Source organism: Crocodylus porosus, unplaced genomic scaffold, assembly GCF_001723895.1.
Source record: "Crocodylus porosus isolate Cpor-Errol unplaced genomic scaffold, CroPor_comp1, whole genome shotgun sequence".
Classification (NCBI taxonomy): domain Eukaryota; kingdom Metazoa; phylum Chordata; order Crocodylia; family Crocodylidae; genus Crocodylus; species Crocodylus porosus.
In genome coordinates, this window is record NW_017728912.1 from 31,030,931 (window position 1) to 31,050,665 (window position 19,735).

A 19,735-nucleotide genomic window follows, 5' to 3' on the forward strand; every position below is an offset into this window, starting at 1 on the left:
AGGTCCCTTCCAGCCCTAATGTCTATGAAATCTATGAAAGAGACCTGGAGAAATTGGAGCATTGGACCAAAAGAAATCTCATCAGGTTCAATAAGGACAAGTGCAAAATCCTGCACTTGCGATGGAACAATCCCTTGGACTGGTCCAGGTTAAAGACTGACTGGATAAGCAGCAGCTATGCAAAAAGGACATGGGGGTTACAGTGCAAAAGAAGCTCAATATGAGCCAACAGTGTGCCCTTGTTTCCGAGAAGGCTTATGGCATACTGGGATCCATTAGTAGGAGTGGTGCCAACAGGGCAAAGGAAGTTATTCTTCCCCTCTATTCAGCACTGGTGAGGCCACATCTGGAGTCCTGTGTCTGGTTTTTGTCCTCCCACTACAGAAATGATATGAACAAATTGGAGATAATCCAGCAGAGAGCAACCAACATGATAGGGGGGTGGGGCACATGACTTCTAAGAAGAGGCTGAAGGAAATGGGCTTATTTAGTTGAGAGAAGACAAGATTGAGAGGAGATTTGATAGCAGCCTTCAACTACCTGAATGGTGGTTCAAAAGAGGATGGAGCTAGACTGTTCTCAGTGGTGGCAGATAACAGAACAAGGAACAATGGTCTCAAGTTGCAGTAGGGGAAGTTGAGGTTAGATATTAGAAAGAATTTTCTCACTAGGAGAGTAGTAAAACACTGGAACAGAGTTACCCAGGGAGCTGGTGGAAGCTTCATCCTTGGGGATTTTCAAAACCTGGCTAGACAAAGCTTTGGCTGAGATGATCTAGTTAGGGCTGATCCTGCTTTTAGCAGGGGGTTGGATTAGATGACCTCCTGGGGTCCCTTCCAAACCTAATTTTCTATGATCCTATGTTAAGACAATGTTAAGAAATTGTTAAGAAAATCTAGACATATCAATATTCTGAAAGGTCATTTTGAATTAGAAGATACTAAGCATATTTCAGATCATATTGATAAAGCATTAGATTGGGACTTGAAGAGAAGCTTTTATTCTTAACTCTGCAATTAACCTCCTAAGTGACCTTAGTTAACTTACTTCGCTTCCCCCAAATGCAGATAATAAAATTGACTTCCATTAGAAAGCATGCTTTGTGGAAAAACAGTGCTCTATAATAGCTGAAATTATTGTATTACTTTATTATGACAGCACTCCATGGCCACAAAGCTAGTAATTTGATTCTACAATAGTATTTTTTGTACTTCTTTTTGTACTGTGATGATAGCTTGCATTTTTCATGTTTTTTAGAGGAAGGAAATGTTCATCATGCCATTTAGCAACATAGCCCTCTTGATCACCTTACCATTTTTTACAGACCTTTATTGTGTTCAGAATTTTTTGTCGGTGACAGGGCACTGCTGGTGCCACTTTAAGGGCTAAGCCAAACAGCCAGCAGGTGCTTGATTGTGGCAGCCATTTTGAGACACTGGCTGCCTATATAAACAGAGCAGATTGCTGCTGGCAGAACAAGCAAAGACAGTGACTGGCTGAATGGAACATCTACAGGTAGGAGCAGGAGGCTCTTGGTCCTGGGTATGACCTAAAACTGCACCCTGCTGGGAGTGGGTGGTCTGGTGGGGTTCCCAGTGGTGTGGGAGCCCCCAGGAAATACCAGACCAGTTACCAGCTCAGTGGAAGGTGAGTTGGGGTGCTTCAGTAACCCCTAGCCTGCACATCACTGTGGGTAGAAGTCGGGGCCAGGCATGGCTATGGCCACCTGAGCCTACACCAGGGAGGAAAGACCCTATAGATGTGGAGCCCCAGTAAAGGGAGCCCAGTGTGTGTGTGGTTTTGTGTAGAGATACCTCAGGAGGGGCCTGGACAAGCCTGGCCCAGGTTGGGTAATTCGCTGGCCACTACCCTGGTGAGAGTTGTGGGAGAGGCCCAAAAGATTGTACATCTTCCACCCAAGGTGTGCACTAGATAAAGCCTATGGCCTAAGGGGTCTGCTCCAAGAGGGAGCAAGGCAGTACAAGTTGTTGATGCGTGAAAGATACCCTGTGAGAGGGGGTAGAGTGTGAGAAGCCCTTGTGAGAGAAGGGCAACATCAGTGCATGTATGAATGAGGCCTGATAATGAGGGCTAAGCTTGGCCTGACTGCCGACCAGGAGCATTGTGTCACCTGGATGCCATCTGCAAGTCTTGGGCTGCAGTGTAGGGGAGGATTGGAGCCACAGAGAGAGCCCCCTGGCATCAGGGCAAGAATGGGCAGCCTCCCGCCTACTTACAACCAATTATGAAACAACAAGGTGTGGCAGGAAAGCAAGGCAGGCAGTTAGCCCAGGAACAGGGAGACAGGCCAATGGGGGACTGGCCCCAAATAAAAAACCCCTGTTACAGTCACAATATCAAGTAATTTTGTTTTTGAAGGAAGTAAACATCAGATTCATCAATGAGTGAAATGTATAGTTTTAGCTTTTGTATCAAAGGTAATTTTTCTCTAAGATTTGTAGGTTTTCCGTAACATGACATTTGGAGGAAAAAAAATCAAAAGCCTATGGAGAAAGAATCATTGCATTGATTTGTACAAGAAGAGGCCAAGAAGGCTGAAGACAACGCCACTTCCTCTCTTAACATGCAAAGCAAAGATAGTGGATCAGATTTATTGTGGCTGAACATTACTCTGTACACCCAAGACTGCTTGATAGCTTGCAACATGGTGGCCTGTCCCCTTAACAGGAGGCAGGCAGCCTGGCTGAGGAGCTGCAGCTCTGTGAAAGCAAATGATGGAGTAGCTGCTGGGGGTCAAAAAGCCCAGCAAGCAGAACCAGAAAGAGGTCTAGAGGATAAGCATTAAAATGGGAGACTTCTGACAGTGGTGACCTTAGGGTTGTTGGAGCCCTGGGCAAGAGAGTCATTTGGGGCCCCTTCGAGGTATGTACTCAAGTAAATATTAACTCGCCACATTTAACTCATTTCTATTGTGAATCTTTTTAATACTCTTTGGGGGAATTAGATACATAGTCAAGTAGCAAAATGCAAATAGAACCACTCCCTTGCCAAAACTTCACCCCCACCAAAAAAAAAAAATTTGGGCCCCCTAAAGTGTGGGGCCCTGGGCAGTCACCCAGCTTGTCCTCCCCTAAGGCCACTACTGTTTCTGTTACGTGGAGAGGAGAGCCAGAACCACAGGGGACCTCTTCCTGTGTTCAGGACTACAAGGTTATTTGTTTAATTGTTTTATTTGTTTTAAGACCCTGTTTATTACTGGGACTTGCTGAGAGACCTTTAGGGAGCAGAAGCCTGGTTGAAGAGGTCTTTAAGCAACAACATGCTACATGACTATACTGCTAAGAGCACTGGGATGATTTATGTGGGTTCAAAGATCTGTGTAAGCACCACAGCTGTCCTCTACAACAGAAACACAGCAAAGGACATTTGCTAAACTATTAGGGGACAGCTCCCTATGAAAAAAATTGACTTAACTGAAAACCAGAAATGTTTGGATTTACAACCTTCAGTTTTCCAATGAAAAGCTATGACATTGTTGGGGAAAAGCTGACAATTTCCTGACCAAAAAAAAAAAAAAGTATACCCAGTTTTCCTTTGAAATGTTCTACAAGCAGCTTTTGGCTCCAAGAGCATGCTTCTCCCAGGGCCAGTGCTGCTGGCTCAACCACTTGTGGAGTAGTGAATGCTTAATGAGTGTTTTCTTAATTGAGGATGAATAACCTGGTTGGTACAGTACTAAATAAAATAAAGCTCAATGCAGTACTCTTAAGAGCAATCAGTGAACCTGGTAAGATGTGTCTAAAGTCTTCACCTCCATAGTCTGCAGATGAATTACTATAATCACATATTCACTTCAACTCGCATGCTAGCACGTGTGCAATTGTGAATCAAGTGACACTTTTGGAAGGACATGAACAAGGAAAGTTTGAACAGGACTCTGTTCCTATTCTGTAGAATATACTTATTCTAATATAGAACCCAACCCTGTTTTGGAGTCCTGTGAAGTCAGTGGAAAGATTCTCTTTGGTGAGTGAGCTTTGGTTCAAGCCTCATAGTTGGAGATGTATGCAAACGTTTCATTGACTTGTGTAATATGTCTAAAATGAGAGCCCGGGCAGATGCTTTTGGAGGGGGCTGTGTACTGCATCTTGTAAATAACGACACTGTTTTCAGGATTAACTTGATATAGGCTCATTTTTTTTGTCTTTCTGGCACACTGACCAGTGGGGGCACTGTTAGTACTTTGGAAGCCAGGCTATTGACTTAGGTGCCTACAGAGAGAGTTAGGGGATTCAATTTATGCTTTTGTTCTTATAAAATATTGGCCTTTATTTTTAACAACAAGAGATCTTAAGTCTGACCCAGAATTGCTGCCATATTATTACAGCTGATTGTTAACCTGCTTTTCAAAATAAATAATGAAGACATACTGTCCTTGATTGGAGGGCTGGCTGGAGAATGAGGATTTTGTTTTTGCAAATGTTAAAGTTTTGAAATTTTTGCACATCAGAAAAAGAGTAAGTGTGTATAGCTCTTCCTCCCTATAATGACCAGATCAGCAGCCTGAAGTTTGGGTTACCCATCCAGGATCTGGATGGTAAAAGGTCGAGCCTATGCTCTGTCTCATTTGGAGTAAAACTTGAATCCATCTCCCACTCCCCCGGTGAGTGCCCTGGCCTCCAGGTGTATGCCTCCTCTCCCTCTGTCCAGGTTTGACCAGACACGCCATCTTAGAACCTAAAAACTTTTCAGATGAAAGCTTTGTCAAAGTTTGTATTTCCACAAACAATTTTGGTTGAAGCAAATCAACATTTCTTGAAAAAGTTTCACTGAAAAATTCTCAGTTGGTTCCAAATTACAACTGACTTCAATCTGCTGAATAGCTATGACAGAAGAGGAATGCAGAGTATACAGCTATGAAAAGCAAACTCTTCTGTGTATTTTCCCTGCCCTGTCCTTTCCGCCAACTCCAAGGATCTAAAATTTTCCCTTGAATTCAGGAAAATAATGCCATAATATGTTATAAATCTGTTTGCATTGCCATTCTAGTGCCCTGAAAATCTGGAATAACATTTCAGTTGCATCTGTTAATATAAGCCACACTACACAGAGAACGTGAATGCAGGTAGTTCAGCCATGCCCTGGGTCAGTTTCCATAATCGCCCATTGTTTTGTTGAGCCTAAAGAAAATGTGGAGTTCTTTTGTTTTGTTTTTCCATTCTTCTTACGAATGAAAAATATTGTGATTATAAAGGAAACCAGTCGGGAACCTTTCTAAATCTTAATTATGATGGTGACATTAGCCCTTCTCTGCTGAGAGAAACATCAAAGGTGGTAATAAGAGATAACATACCCTTGTATTAGACAGCATACAAAATAGAGTACATCAGAAGATGAACTCTCAAAAGTGTAGAATTTAAATTCTACAACTTACAGAAGTCTCTGTGCATTTTCTCCAGCAAAAAAGATATTATTAGTGTTATTATAGCAAAAGAAAGGTCATCCTTCACTAACAGGCATGTAACAGTATTTGCAATAAACACTAATGATACTGGTTAGTTAATGGTAAAAGTTTTATGACAGTTAATACCATTAGTTATTTAAAGGCGAAACAGTGAGAAAATTCTAAATCATTCTCAAGCATTCTAGCAAGGTGAAAGGTGTAACTCATGAAACAAGACTTTTCAGCTGTCACTCTTTCACACATCAGTGGCTGCAACAAGAAACACCACATATGTAAAGGTTTTGAAGGAATGGGAAGCAACTTGCACTCCAAAAACTACCCACTGACCAGTGTATAGACCAACATAGCCCAGGGCCTTACAAGGTGACACACAACTTGCACCTCTGGATGGGACAAAAATTCTTTTCATCACCAAACACTAAAATGGATCAAAGGGAAGAGTCTGGGTACAAAGGTAGCCCCTGAAGAAAGAAGTGGGCAATGACCCACATTTGAATGTCACAGGGTCTTTTACAGTAAAAGAAAAATAATGAAATGAGAGATATTCTTGAATTGACTATGGTATCAAAGAGATCTAAAGATTTCTAGGACATGCTAGTTAGGTCCTGGTGAGTATGGCCTAGAATAGACTGTAATGTGTCAAGGTTGACCTCTAGGTGTTATAATACAAAGATACACGTATTTTCTTATCTCTTATAAGATGAATGGGTCTTTAATTCCCCTTAAGTTTGTAAAAGCAGACCATTACTGAAATCTATAACATATCTGAACTTCAGACATTGGGATTTGATGGCTATATTATGGTCATAATATGGAGTAAATGCAGATATTTATCCAATCCAGATATGCCTCACCAAATAAAAGCCTAAGACTAAACACATTTAACAAGAAAGATACAGGTACTTTTTTATCTTGAGAGAGCTATGTGTCTGAAAACACACACATAGATCTGCATAAGATGGTCAGGAATATTTAGGAAGGACTAAATTTGACTTTAAATAATGGATTTTTTAACGTGCATTTCCTTAAGCTTTATGGAAAACTCTTTGCTTTTGGTAGAAAAAAACCTTGAGCTGACTTTGGAGAAAAGTGCTTACAAGTCTCCACAACTAGAAATTCAAAAGATATTTTAGGAAGTCCTCATCAAAATTCAACAGAAGCCACTGGGAACCCTTCCCCTGACTGGCATGCCTTTGAATCAAATCCATAGAGAGAAGCAATAATTGTAGTGCTGTAGAGGGTGTCCTAGCAAAAGGGTGATAAATTTGCCTCACTGCATCCCATCTCAGCCTGAAGATTTGCCAAAAATCTTTGCACGGTTCTTTATGAAAGGTGTAAGTACATGCTAAATATAGGGAAACCCCAGATGCTTTGCAGTCTATCCTCCAGGGTGAAACAGTTTTTCAAAGGACTCTTGTAGCCATATGAAAATCCCAGTTTTTGTATACTTGGAAACCACTAGGGACATTTTGTGCAGACATGGGGGTAGAGACAATTGAATAGCTGCACTGGGCACAAGAACAAATGCATGTTTTCAAGAACGTGTATGCTGGAAGCCACATCTTGACATGTTCTTGTGGGATGAAAGTTTGATGTTCATTTTTCAGGAAACAGAAGCAACATCATGTAACTCAGGTGAACACTCGCACAGAGAAGAAATCTCAAATCCTAAGTACTGTATAATCACTTGTGTAGTGGGAGGCTTCAAGTTCAATAAAATTACTTTTTTTGTACAAAACATTTACAAACTGACTGTGAGCAGTAAGCAAATTTGTGGGACTCAATCTGTTTGCAGATCACTCATGTGAGGATAAAATAGGCTATAAATCTAAGATGCTTATATGGCTCCAATCCAGCCATAGCATAGTATTGGAACACCTCACAACTTCACTCCCATCCATTCCTAAAGGAGTGTGTGGCAAAGTCCCTACTGTCTCATGTCCTAGGTTACCCTCCTGACAATTGGGTCATTCTGCTTTACAGTCACCAAATTCATTATTTATTTAAAATGTTCACGCAAGCAATATTTTTCAGTTTGTTCAAATAAGATTTAATTGTGCATTAAAAAAAAAAGTCAGAAATAAATCTACTTTTACATCTCTTCTTCTGCTGATGCATCATGGAAAGTTTTGTTCCCTTAGCAAAAAAAAAAAAAAAGAATTAAAACAAAGTTGAGGCTACCATATCTCATATGAATAAATATATTCTGAACTGTCCATACAGGATATAGTTAAACACACACACACACACACACACACACACACACATATAAATGCTTTTAAAATATAAATGTTTTTAAATGACTCTTCTGTGGACAGTTCAGAAGCCACTCTGTTGGATTGTTATGATGGCTAGTAAATTAAGTTTTTATCATCCCACTGGAAGGATCAGTGAGGACACAGAAAGGATTACAGTCCTTTAACTATGCTAGACAGAATTGGAAAAGTAACAAAACCAACCAGGAAATGGCACACAGGGACACTAAAGTTAAATTAGAAACATTTTGAATCTTAATAGTCATACTTTGTTACTACATGTTGCACATGACTGGCAAGGCACAAGGTCAGTGATCTGATAAAGACTGGTGAAAACATGCAACCTAACAATAGATTACTCCGAGGTGTAGTAATTTAAATATATATTAATTTATGTATAGGATGGCTCACACCTTTGTTCAGGTCAACCATACCTCAACCTTAGGTCAATCCTCATCAATACATTCTTTACAATAATTATTCTTCTCTGATTTGGCCTGCTTTCACTTTTTGATATTTTCAGAAAAAGCAGAAATGAATGCATTAAAAAACAAACAGCTTCTCCTGTTAATTTATATTTTAACGATATCTTATATTTGTTGGTATACAGGGCCGTTTATCTCAAAAAATGTGAAAGCACTTTACAAATTATGCATGCTGAACTGCAGGGAAGATTTTAAGTAGGAGGAATATAATCACTCTCAATTACAGTCTGGCCAGGACACTGGGGTGAACATCACTCACTTTGAAAGATATGTAATAGGATCTTTAATGAACAGGACTGGTAAAGATGCCGTTATTATAATGTCTGTATAAGATCGCAACACCTGAAGAGCAGTGCTTTCTTAATGCTGTTCTGGGGCAATGCCTCTGTACTGACTCATTGGGCACATCTACACATGAAATTAATGTAACTGAATAAATTCTGGTGCAGTTGACACTGGAGTTTATTGCTTCCAGGAACTGTATTTACATGTGCACCCAGGACCACACTATGTTAACCCACATCAGAACAGCCCTGGCAGACAGGAGTCCTGGCGGTCAGCCTACCAGCCCATGGCTGCTTCAGTCCAGCTCAACATGCTGCAGACGGCTAGGGAACAGAGCAATGAGCCACTTGGGTGCCTTGCACCCTGATACTCCAGCCAGCCCCATCAATGTCTACATGTACATTGCAGCACACTAAATAATGCTGCCATAGGATAGTACTTGTGTTGAGAAGTACTAACCTATGGCAGTGTTTATTTGTTTACTGCAGCCTAATAGGGCTGCCTGTGTAAATGCTGAAACCTTATTGCAGAGCTAATCAGGCAACTGCACAGTAAACATCTCATGTAGATGTGCCCACTGGGAAGAATCACAGCTAGTGGATATTTCTAGCCTGTTGGGGAAACTGGGAGGAAATATTGTGGGTCAAAGGGCACTGGCTAGGGGCTGGAGTGAGAGTCTGAAGGAGCAGTGGGAGCGGAAAGGCTGGAGCTAGAGCTGGAGACTCAGGGAGGTGGGGAAGAGCAGAGATGTTGTGCAATTGGTCACAGTAACAGTGGGGCCACATCTACGTGAGCATGGATGTTTGGTTCCCTGGGTACAACTAGCACCTTGTGGCACCACTAATTGTCCCTGGGGAATATCTGTTACTCTGGGTGGGGTAGGGGAAGCTAGGGCTAGCACTGGGTGGGCCGCAGCAACCTTACCTGGATTTCTGGGGGATTTCTGAGGCTGCGGCAGCAATGACCCTGCCTCTTGGAGCCTGGCCAGTAGCTGGAGTTTGGCTCTGGTCCACCCAGCCCTAGTTCTGAGTGGTGCACACTGCCCCCATGTGTGCCACTCTGATTTTTTTTTTTTTTAAAGCAGGTTTTTTGACCCCTGGATATCTGTAGTATAGAGATAATATCACTGTCTTGCCTCACAGGACTGTGAGATGTTTAGACACTCTCTGAGTACAGAAGCTGTAAAAGTAGCTTAGGTAGGTACACTTCCTCCCCTCCAACTATTGACCAAGCTCCTGAGAACTTGTCACTACATGAAGCAATATGGCTAGTCTTCTCATTACTGCAGAAAGTGGAAAGCATTTGTCACCAGCACATCTGCTCCCCCTGAGCAAAAATGGAGAGCAACAAGTACTTCTTAGTTCCGCTTTGACTGTGACTGTTCTGTCCCTGGCTTAATTTTGCCTTCTGACTGATACCAGCAAAAGCATGCCCATGGCAAACAGAGCTTGGAAAGGGCTGGAGCTGGAGACTCGTGGGGAGGAAACAGCCAGAGATATTGTGACACAACATTTCTAGTGAAGGGGGATAAAGTGTTCTAAATATTTTGTTGGGGGTGGGGGTTCAAACAACTCCCTGAAAGTTGTTTGTTGTCATTTGTAGAGGAAAATGGTGGGGTCAGTTGTTGGGGGAGAGGATTTGTGTGTAGTGCTGGAGATTTGTGGCGCTCATCGCATCTTCCATTTCCAAGAAATAGATTCTGTGCAGAGAGAAAAGTACCTAAAAGAAATAGGAAGGAGAAGGCAAACTGTGGGAGCTATCTAGCGTATTCACTCAGGAATTCAGGTGTATTTTTCTGCTCTGCCACAGACTTGCTGTGAGACCTTGGGCAAGTCACCTGGGGCTAGATCCAATCAAGGACTCCAGTAACTTAATGTTAAGATTTACAGTGCCTAACTAGTAGTCTTGAAGCCCCCAACATGGAAAGCAGAACCTTCTGTTAGGTGCCCAGATTTGTTATATAAGGTAGAGGAAGAGTTAAGTGCCTCAGAACGCAAGCCAGAACAACCCATGTGCTGAGTGACGAGTTATCTAAGCCAGCCAACAGGAAATGCTAATTATATGTGCCAGGAATCAGGAGCTCCTCATACAGAGCATCTCTGGGCTCTTGATTGCCACACCCCAAACCCCTCTCCTAAAAAGCAACTATCAATTGCTTTAAGTTCAATTGGGACTGGAGCCTTAATGTACCAGCCTATATAAATGCAAAGAGGACACAGTCCATGCCCCAAGAAGTTTAGTGGTTACTGCAGCACCTGTATATGACATCTTCTCATGCATCTTTGGGTGCATTTAGAGCGAATGACTCTGTTTGATTGATTTTGCAAGACTCATGAGCTAGCTAGCACCTAATCATCAGCATCTGAGTAGCCATATGGAATCAGTGCAGTTATTTGTGCTTAGAATTAAGCACTTGCTTGTTAACCTCTCCAAACAAAGGACAAAATAAATGTTCAAGTGACAAAAAGGAATCAAAATGAAGAGGTGATATCTTTTATTAGACTAACTAGATATTTGCAAACCAGTTATTTTATTTCTTTGCTAAATAAATGTTTGCTACTGTTTACTCCTGCTGGCCGTTCTGGTATAGCTGCAGGAAAATGCAATGGGTTCTGTTCTGGTTGGTTTGCATTTAGTTCAATAAAACTGTTAGCAACATTTTTATTTCAGGGCACACACCTTAACTACAGTTGCATTGCATCAGTAACTCAGATCCTTTCAGTCCTGGCTACAGAGGTTGATATGCTACCTGGAAAAAAAAACATACATATTGAGATGAAAAGTGGAACTTGATACATACTAGCTCTTTCCACAGTGCTGAGTTTCACATGAAATAAGTAAATTTGATCTGGAGTCAGTGGGAAACAGAAATCACTGGTGTGGTCTTTAGTGCCAGGGATTTCTTTGTATGAATCTTAAGAAGATTTGCAGTTGTGTTGGTGTCACTGGGCATAACCCTGGGTAACTCAGAGGGATGGAAGACCACGAGTGTTGAGGAAGTCCTTCTGCTCCAGGCTCAGACGAGCCAAAAACCCCCCTTGCCCAACCTTTGTAACCCTTTCTATGGCGCCTGCAATCTCCTGTCCTTCTGGAAAGCAGGCAAGCTAAAACTGTTATCTGTGGAATGCAAGGGCACCGCTCGGAGAGAGAAAGGAGGAGGGGAAGGGGAGGAAGAGGGGAGCCAGCTGATGGAAAATCATTGACGGTGAAACTGACCGGGGTATAAAATCCCGCTGTTGCAGGGTTAAGTGCGCAGGATTTGAGACAATACAGTCTCCCTGTGCCTTTTACTTGAGCTCAAATAAACTCTGTCTGCTTCTCCCCCCAGTGTGTTTATTTGGCGCGACGCACACCGGGCAATGAACCCAATTGTTGCCTCCCTCGGGCACCTTGTGCCGGCAACAGTTGCATTGCATAGGATCATTTCTTTTTAAAAAGGATTGATATGACTCTTCCTGCTCTAGGACCTTCATGTCTACTCAGTGTGTCAGGAAAAAAATCATTGGTACCATCATGTTAAAAAAAATGTGAAAGGTTACTCAGAGGAAGCCATTCACAATGCATAGCAAGTTTCATTGGTCTGCTTTTCATAGATTCCTAGATTGTTAGGGGCTGGATCATCAGGTCAAGTCCCCCTGCACTAGGCAGGAAAAGTCAACTGGGATCAAGTGACCCTAGAGAGAGAACTGTCCAGTCTCCTTTTGAAGATTTCCAGGGTAGGTGACTGTACTACCACTGGAGGGAGCTTATTCCACAGTCTGGACCACACCCTAACTGTGAAGGAGTTTTTTCCTGGAATTGAGCCTGAAGCTGCCTTCCAGGAGTTTGTATCCATTGCTCTTGGTCTTCTGTAGGGGTGCTTTGGTGAACACGTGTTCACCAAGTTCTTGATGTACTCCCCGAGGTAGTGGTGAGCCATTACCAAGTCCCCTCTCAGCCTTCTCTTCTGTAGGCTGAAGAGGCCCAAGTTCCTGAGCCTCTCCTCATATGGCTTGTCTTCAAGTCCCTGATCATATGGGTGGCTCTTCTCTGGGCCCTCTCAAGTTTTTCCACATCCTTGTTGAAATGCGGTGCCCAGAACTGGATGCAGTACTCCAGCTACAGTCTCATCAGTGCAGAGTACAGTCGGGGTATCACTTCCTTAGTTTTGCATGAGATGCAATAGTTAATGCATGCCAGCATGTTGTTTTCCCTGCTGGCCACAGAATCACACTACTGGCTCATGTTCATGCGATAATCAATCACTACCCCTAGGTCCTTTTCGGCCATGGTGCAAGTCAAATTGTTACTACCAAGCCTGTAGGTATGCTGGGGATTGTTTGCCCCCAGATGGAGGACCTTACACTTCTGAGTGTTGAACTTCATCTGGTTCTGGTACTCCCAACTCTGCAGCCTGTCCAGGTCTGCCTGTATCTGCAACCTATCTTCTGGCATGGCCACACTTCCCCATAACTTGGTGTTGCCCATAAACTTGGCCAGCGAGCTTTTCACATCATTGATAAAGATGTTGAAAAGCACGTACCCCTGAGGGACACCACTGGCCACTTCTCACCAGGATGGCACAGATCCATTCATGAGAACTCTCTGGGTCCTACCATGCAGCCAGTTTTTCACCCACTGAACTGTTGAGCAGTTAAGCCCACAATCTTTGAATTTTTCCACAAGGATGTGGTGGGATACTATATCAAAAGCCTTTTGGAAGTCTAAGTATATAATGTCAACCTTCTTTCTCATGTCCAGGTGGCAAAAGCCCTGCTTGCAGAAAGAGATGAGATTGGTAAGAGAAGCCCTACCTATGACAAAGCCATGCTGGCTGTCATTCAGAATCTTACCCTCAGTGAGTATATCGCCTATAGATTCTTTAATGAGTTTTTCCAGGATTTTCCCTGGGATGGAGGTTAGGCTGATTGACCTATAGTTGCCTGGGTCCTGCATATCTCTTACCAGCTGTCCAAAAGTGTTAAGAAGGGGCCCCACACTTCCATTTGTTTTCCTTCTGCTCCTTGCAGCCAAGGTCTTCCTCACATGCAAAGCCTTTGGGGCCGCTACCTCCTCTCCAGCCACCAGCCACTAGTGGCCCTGTGCACCGTCATATGCACTGAGGGCTCTTCCTTCTGCCAGGGATTGGAGGTCTGACCCACCTTGTGTAGTGCCATGGCTCAGTCTGCTCCCAGACTCTCTGTGCAGCGTTGTCTGCACCAAGCCACTGACCCTGTGCCAGTGGTTGTAGACCCAAGTCACCCCAAGCTGCTCTCAGGGGGTCCCAATCCCTCCTGGATCATTCCATGCCATGCTGTTGACACTGTGTCCTGGCCACTTGCCGGGGATTGAGGACCCAAGCTGCCTTGTGCAGCTCCCAGAGTCCCGGCTCCATGCCCCAGCCCATGCACCACCTAGGGATGCAGACCCAAGGTGCCTCGTGCAGCTCCCAGGGTTTGTCTCCATGCACCGGCCCATGTGCCATGTTCCTGGCCACACACCAGGGGTTGCATACCTGAGCTGCCTTGTGCATTCGCCAGGATCTCACCCTGCACACTGATCTGTACACCGACGCCACACTTCTCAGCAGCAGGGCTGTGGGTTGCAGCTGCTTGCTGCTCCTGTCTGGTGAGGAGGGTCTTTGGCCGCTTCAGAGCAACTGCTCTGCCCCCGCTGGCCAGCTCTTGCCAGCTCTTCTTTTGCCCAGTCCTCTTCTTCATCCCTCAACACAGCAGCCCATGTGCCAGGCACACTGCTCTTTTATTCCTTTCACAGGGAATATTCCCTCCAGAGGTGCTCTTTTATTCCCTCCATCCCTCCGGATTGTAGACGGACCAATCAGGTTGAGGCAAGGTGCAGGCTTCAACCACGTCCGGGTTCTCTGCCTTGCCCTGGGTAGGGTTGGGGCAATCCCCTCCCCAGCAATCACCTGATTGGTGGAAGTGTTCCATAAGTCACAATGAGGATTCGAGGAGTCTCCGAGCCCAGATGTGCCGGGCTACTAACGGTAAGCCCACCACACAAAGGTGGCATCCATAAGAGAAAAGCTGAGCAAGAGTACACTGAGAAGGTCTGGGCTTTTAGCAGAAGGTCTGAAGGGCATTGTCACAGAGCACTCGGTGCCCTGCACCTGAAAGCAGAAATGGCTTGGGAGAGACCCCTAATGGTGAGAAGGGGGAAGCTCAACTGCCAGTCACCAGGGCAGCACAGGTGCTGGTTGCCAGGGAAACCAAGGGAATCAGATGACAGGAAGGGCAGGGCTTGGCCCTTCTTAAGCCCAGGTTTGAGGCCAGGAGAGCAGTTCCCCTCTGGTGGCCAAGAAGAGGGGAGCTCTGCCAATGCAGAGAGAAAGGAGAAGATAGACTGTATGAGCATCCTCTGGTTGTGGCTACAAGTTGGAGTATTTTCCCGGTAGGGGTAGAATATTGTTTTGACTGGACGGTTTAGTTTTATGTTATAGCCTAGGGGCTTTATGTTTTTGTGTTTACTGTTTTAACTGGAGGACTGGGTGAGGCTATTAGGGATGTAGGAGGCCTCATAGGAGCTCCAAGGTAGCGTGGGGACCCTGGTACCACAGAGGGCGTAGCATTTTGGGGGTGCATTGACCCCAGCCCCGGAGCACGAGGGGGCAGTGAGGAGCCTCAGAGTGTGAGGGGGCAGTGAGGAGCCCCAGAAGTAAAGGAGAGGGCCAAGGCATAGGGCAAAACCATGTCAAGTACCATCTGCGAGGCTTGGGCTGCGGTGTAGGGGAGGAAAAGGAGACGAAGATAGCGCCCCCTGGCACCAGGCGTATAAAGTGGGCAGCCTACCACTAATTACATCACTCAATCAATTAAGATCAAGGCGTGGCAGGCGAGTAAGCAGGCAGTTAGCCCAGGACAGGACGGTGGAGCCATCAACAGAAAGGCTCCAGCGGAGATACTCCTGTCACAGGCATGTAGGAAAGAAAGTTCATGCCATAAGAGTCAGGTGCAGCAGAAAAGAGAGGAAGAAGGCTTGGCAGGAGTGACTAAAACAAGAGCTGAGAACAGTGCTGTAGCAAGGAAGTTTGGTGCCTGGGGCAGAGCCCACAGTGGCAGTCTGCCCTTGTCTTACACACAGATCCAGGGGGCACATGCCCCTCTCTCATGCTTGCCTGGGAGTGCATGAAGCAGCAGGAGCTGCCCTCCCCCCATCCCCATGTCCCCTCAAATGAGCCACTCACGGCTTCACCCCACACCCGCCCCAGCTGTGCAGCACCTGTCGACACCCCTTCACTTTGGCGCCTGGGCAGTCACCCCACTCTCTCCCCCTGCTCCCTTGCTATGGCACTGCCTGAGAATATACAGTGTTTCAGAAGATGGTTAAAGATGAAAGTTTGTAAAGAAGAATGGGAACTCAAAGCAGACCCCAGCTTGTGGAAATATGCTTGGAAGCAGCAGCAGTACCTACTTAACTACTGGCATTTTTCTCATTTCCACTGAACTAATAATGAATAAATAAAAGAGTAGGGTCAGGATTCTAAGTAATTCATTAAGTGCCTACACTTAAACATTGCAATGCTTAAGTATTAGACACCTTGTCCTGCAGAGTGTTACAGGTGAAGTATCTTGAATCCCTATACAGTCAATGGAGAGCCATCAGGGGTTTAGATAGTAAGCTGTTCCACATAGAGAATAAAGAGCAGTAGCTGCCTGTACTGGACAATTCAAAAAGCCCAGAGATGCCTAGTCAGCCAATAGGAAATGCTAAGTACAGGGTGAGGCTGAACTCCAAACCCCCTCAGATACTTAGGTGCCTTATGGTTTCTAAAGACAGGGGCTTCTGCTTTCTTCTTTGCATCCCCTTTATGCATGTTGTACTCAGAGAACCATCTTCCCTGTATAAAATGTCTGAACCTAGATTAATTGATTTTTTTTTTATAAGGAAACAGCAATAGCAGAGCTTTATTCATCTGTTGGGATTTTCTTCTTTCCCTTCTTATTTTGTTTTCAGATTTACCCAGCTTGGGCTGCAAAATTGTTTGACAAAAAGTACTGAGCAGTCTTATTGTGAGGCACTTCTTTGCTGAACACCTAACACACAGCACTGCGGCATTCCAAAGAGGGAAAACAGAAATCCCTTCCCCAGCCCCCTCCCCCAGGTCAATCATATTGACCCAAATACTTTATGACTGCCTTTAAGCCCGATTGAATCAGAGCACGGTGCTGCAAGATGAACTGAAGTGACATGTTCTTTCAGCTAAGCACAACTTCCAGAGACCTTGAGACCAATTAAAATGAAACCTCTCTACTGACTTCCTTGCAGATACCCAGAGAGAGCCAAAGTGCAACAGTCTGTGGAAGTGAGAGTGAAGAAAGGTTTCTTCTTATAGCATCTTGCTCTTGCTTGCACAGCATTTCCAAGACATGGAAATACTTTCAAGTCTTTAGGTGCAATCGTATTTTTTTTTTTGGTTTCTCCTTGGAAAATGGCTTTCAACATGTTCAATTTGGAAAGTTTGTTCCTTTCCTAGGAAAGCAGATGATTGCGAGGAAAGCACCTCTGAAAAATTTAAGCCTGTACAAAAACCTATCACTGCCAGAGAGACAAATCAAGTTGATTACTTTTCCAGTCCCTTCTTAAGCACAATAGGCACAAAGCCAAATCATGTAGTGGATCAAACCACCTAATGTGTTAAACATGAATGTTTAGGTGCATTGTTTGCAACAAAAAAAGTTATTGATTTGCAGCTTACTAGACAAGATGCCCCACATGGGTCTTAGTATCAAGAGGCAAATTTGATATGAGAAAGCCATGCCTGTGGTTTGTTTGGTCTCCTATGAAACATTTACAGTGATCAATATGCTCTGCGAAAGGGAGTTTGAAAAATAAACCAATGTGTCATAATTGCAGGAGAAGCTCCCATCCCTATTGTTTTTTCATTTATCAACACTGAGAAAAATTTGATCTTATGAAAATGTTAAACAAAAGAATCACCAAAGCTATTGGAGAAATGGTGTAAATATATTGTAAGGCCAGGAAAAATGACAACCTAGCTCTCGTGGCTTTGTTCTCTGGATAGATTTTTCTACTGAGCAATTGTTAATATATTGTTTTATTAGATTCTTGAGTGCTGAGGCGTATCTCCAAGAAGAATGCTATATGGGCGACAGGAAAATTCTCATAAAAACTGTTTCCTATTGCAAAACACTATTTCATATAAACTCATACTTTTAATGAAATTATATTGACATAATCAAATTTTATTTGAAAAAAACTGGGGAAAAATATGCAAATTGTCAAAACATCCCATTTTCACATTTTCAAGTTGTTGATTTTTCATGTCTAAATGACTTTTCCTTTGAACTTAATATTTTAAAAAGTTTTATAAGTTCAAAATCAGAATTAAACTTTTTATGAAAGTACAATATTTTAATTGACCCAACATCATTTTTCTTGTAGTTTTCTTTTACAACAAGTACAATATTTAAAATCTTCATCCTGATTTGAAATTTTGAAATTTTCCATAGGATGAAAAATGCATTATCCAAACAGTTTTATTATGCTGCATAGGAATCAGTATCTGCTTTATTATCTAGGAAAAGACACCATTTTCAGAACATAATTTCAAAAATCGATGTTTAAGTTATACCCACAATGCATTCACACAACCAAAATGTTAAGTGTCTGTAGAAATTGCTTAGGACAAATAGACAAGCATTGAAAAGAAACCTGGCTACAGTAGCGGCCTTAAGAGAGGGCAAACCGGGCAACTGCCAGGGGGCCCACACTTTAGAGGGCCCAAGTTTTGGGGGGAGTGAAGTTTTCGCAAGGAAGTGGCTCTATTTGCATTTTGCCACTTGACTATTTATCTAATGCCCCCAAAGCATATTAAAAAGATCCATGATACAACTGTTGTGTGTTAATATTTACCTGAGTACACACCTCTAAGGGGCACCAAATGACTGTCTTACCCAGGGCCCCAATAACCTTCAGGCCACCACTGCTGGCTAGGATTTAGAATGTCTTTTTTGAATACCATGGTGCAGGGGTGTCAAACATATTCCTCATGGGCCAGATACAGCTCATGAAGACGGGTCATCCAGCCTATTGTTTTCTCCTGAAATCTTGGCCTGGAATTAACAGCACCCTCTGTCCACTTAGCACTAAAAAAGAGTCGAAGGTAGCCTGACTCCCCTTCACTACTGCAAATCAAGCAGTAGTATTCTTTGGTTGACCTAGGCGAGGGCTACTTAGATCACCTGTAGTGTGTGTGTACTCCCTCTTCATCTTCCTTTCTCTCTTTTCAGCTTCCTCTTTTTCTCTTCTTTAATTTTGTATTAGGGCTTCTCAACAAGTATAGCTTCTCCCATGCATTAGTCTTCCCATCTCACTACTCCTTCGTATCTCTATCCGTTCTCTATCCCTTGCAAACCCAGCTGGAAGGGAAAGCACGAGAGAGGTCACAGTAATGTACATGCATCTTGCTGAAAGAAGGACCTCTGGAACATTGTGGACATTTCAGGAAATAGGCAGGCAGGATAAACAAGCAGTGAAATGCAGTGAGTTGCTGTTGTTGCCTTATATACACACACGCAATTGCTTCTGGTCAACATGATGGCTGAAATAAAGAGTTTGAAAACACATCATTTACAAAACTGTTTGTAACATATTATTCCTCATCTGTTACATAATAAGCAAATACATCAAGTGTCTAATATCTCATATATTTGTGTTAAACTGTAAGCTATATACCATGTCTACAAAGTGGAAAATGAATAAGGATTGCCATCAGGTATTCAGGTTGTAGCCATATTGGTCTAGAGGCAAAAGGAATCAAAACTCGTGGAGGAGGTGATATTTTTTATTAGACCAAGCAGATATCTGCAAACAGATAAATACAGCAGTTTGTTTGCAAATATCTGGTCTAATAAAAGATATCACCTCTTCCACAAGTTTTGGTTTCTAAGGACTGCTCTGTGTTTCAGGAGAAACGGAAACTCTCATACTCCTTCACAAAAACAAGTGGAAAACCCAAGTGTTTGATTTGTAAGGCAGCAATGGCTTTTTCCAAATAATACAATATGAAGAGACATTATGAGTCATGCCATGGTGTCAAGTCTGACAAGCTTGCCAGGTAGTTGCATGAAGACAAACTGAGTGCATTAGAATAGTTGTTGAAAAACCAACATTCTTCACACAAGCGTGTCATGTAAGTGACGGAGCAGTGAGTGCTAGCTATGTCCTTTCTGAAGAAACAGCTGCCTCTTCAAAGGCCTTTTTTAAGGGAAAGTGCTTAAAGAAATGTACGATGAAGGCTGCAGACATTGTGAGCCCAGAGAAGC

At 43.4% G+C, this 19,735-nt stretch overlaps 1 long non-coding RNA gene across 1 annotated transcript in view; it reads right to left on the reverse strand.

Moving 5' to 3' along the window:
* LOC109309574 overlaps positions 1-9,967 on the reverse strand; it is a 23,778-nt gene extending 13,811 nt beyond the window's left edge. The window contains exons 1-2 of the long non-coding RNA XR_002100975.1: positions 9,958-9,967; positions 6,597-6,607 (exon numbers count right to left, since the gene is read on the reverse strand). This is a non-coding gene — a long non-coding RNA (uncharacterized LOC109309574). The remainder of the gene's footprint in view (positions 1-6,596; positions 6,608-9,957) is intronic.
* Between the last annotated feature and the right edge of the window lie 9,768 nt (positions 9,968-19,735).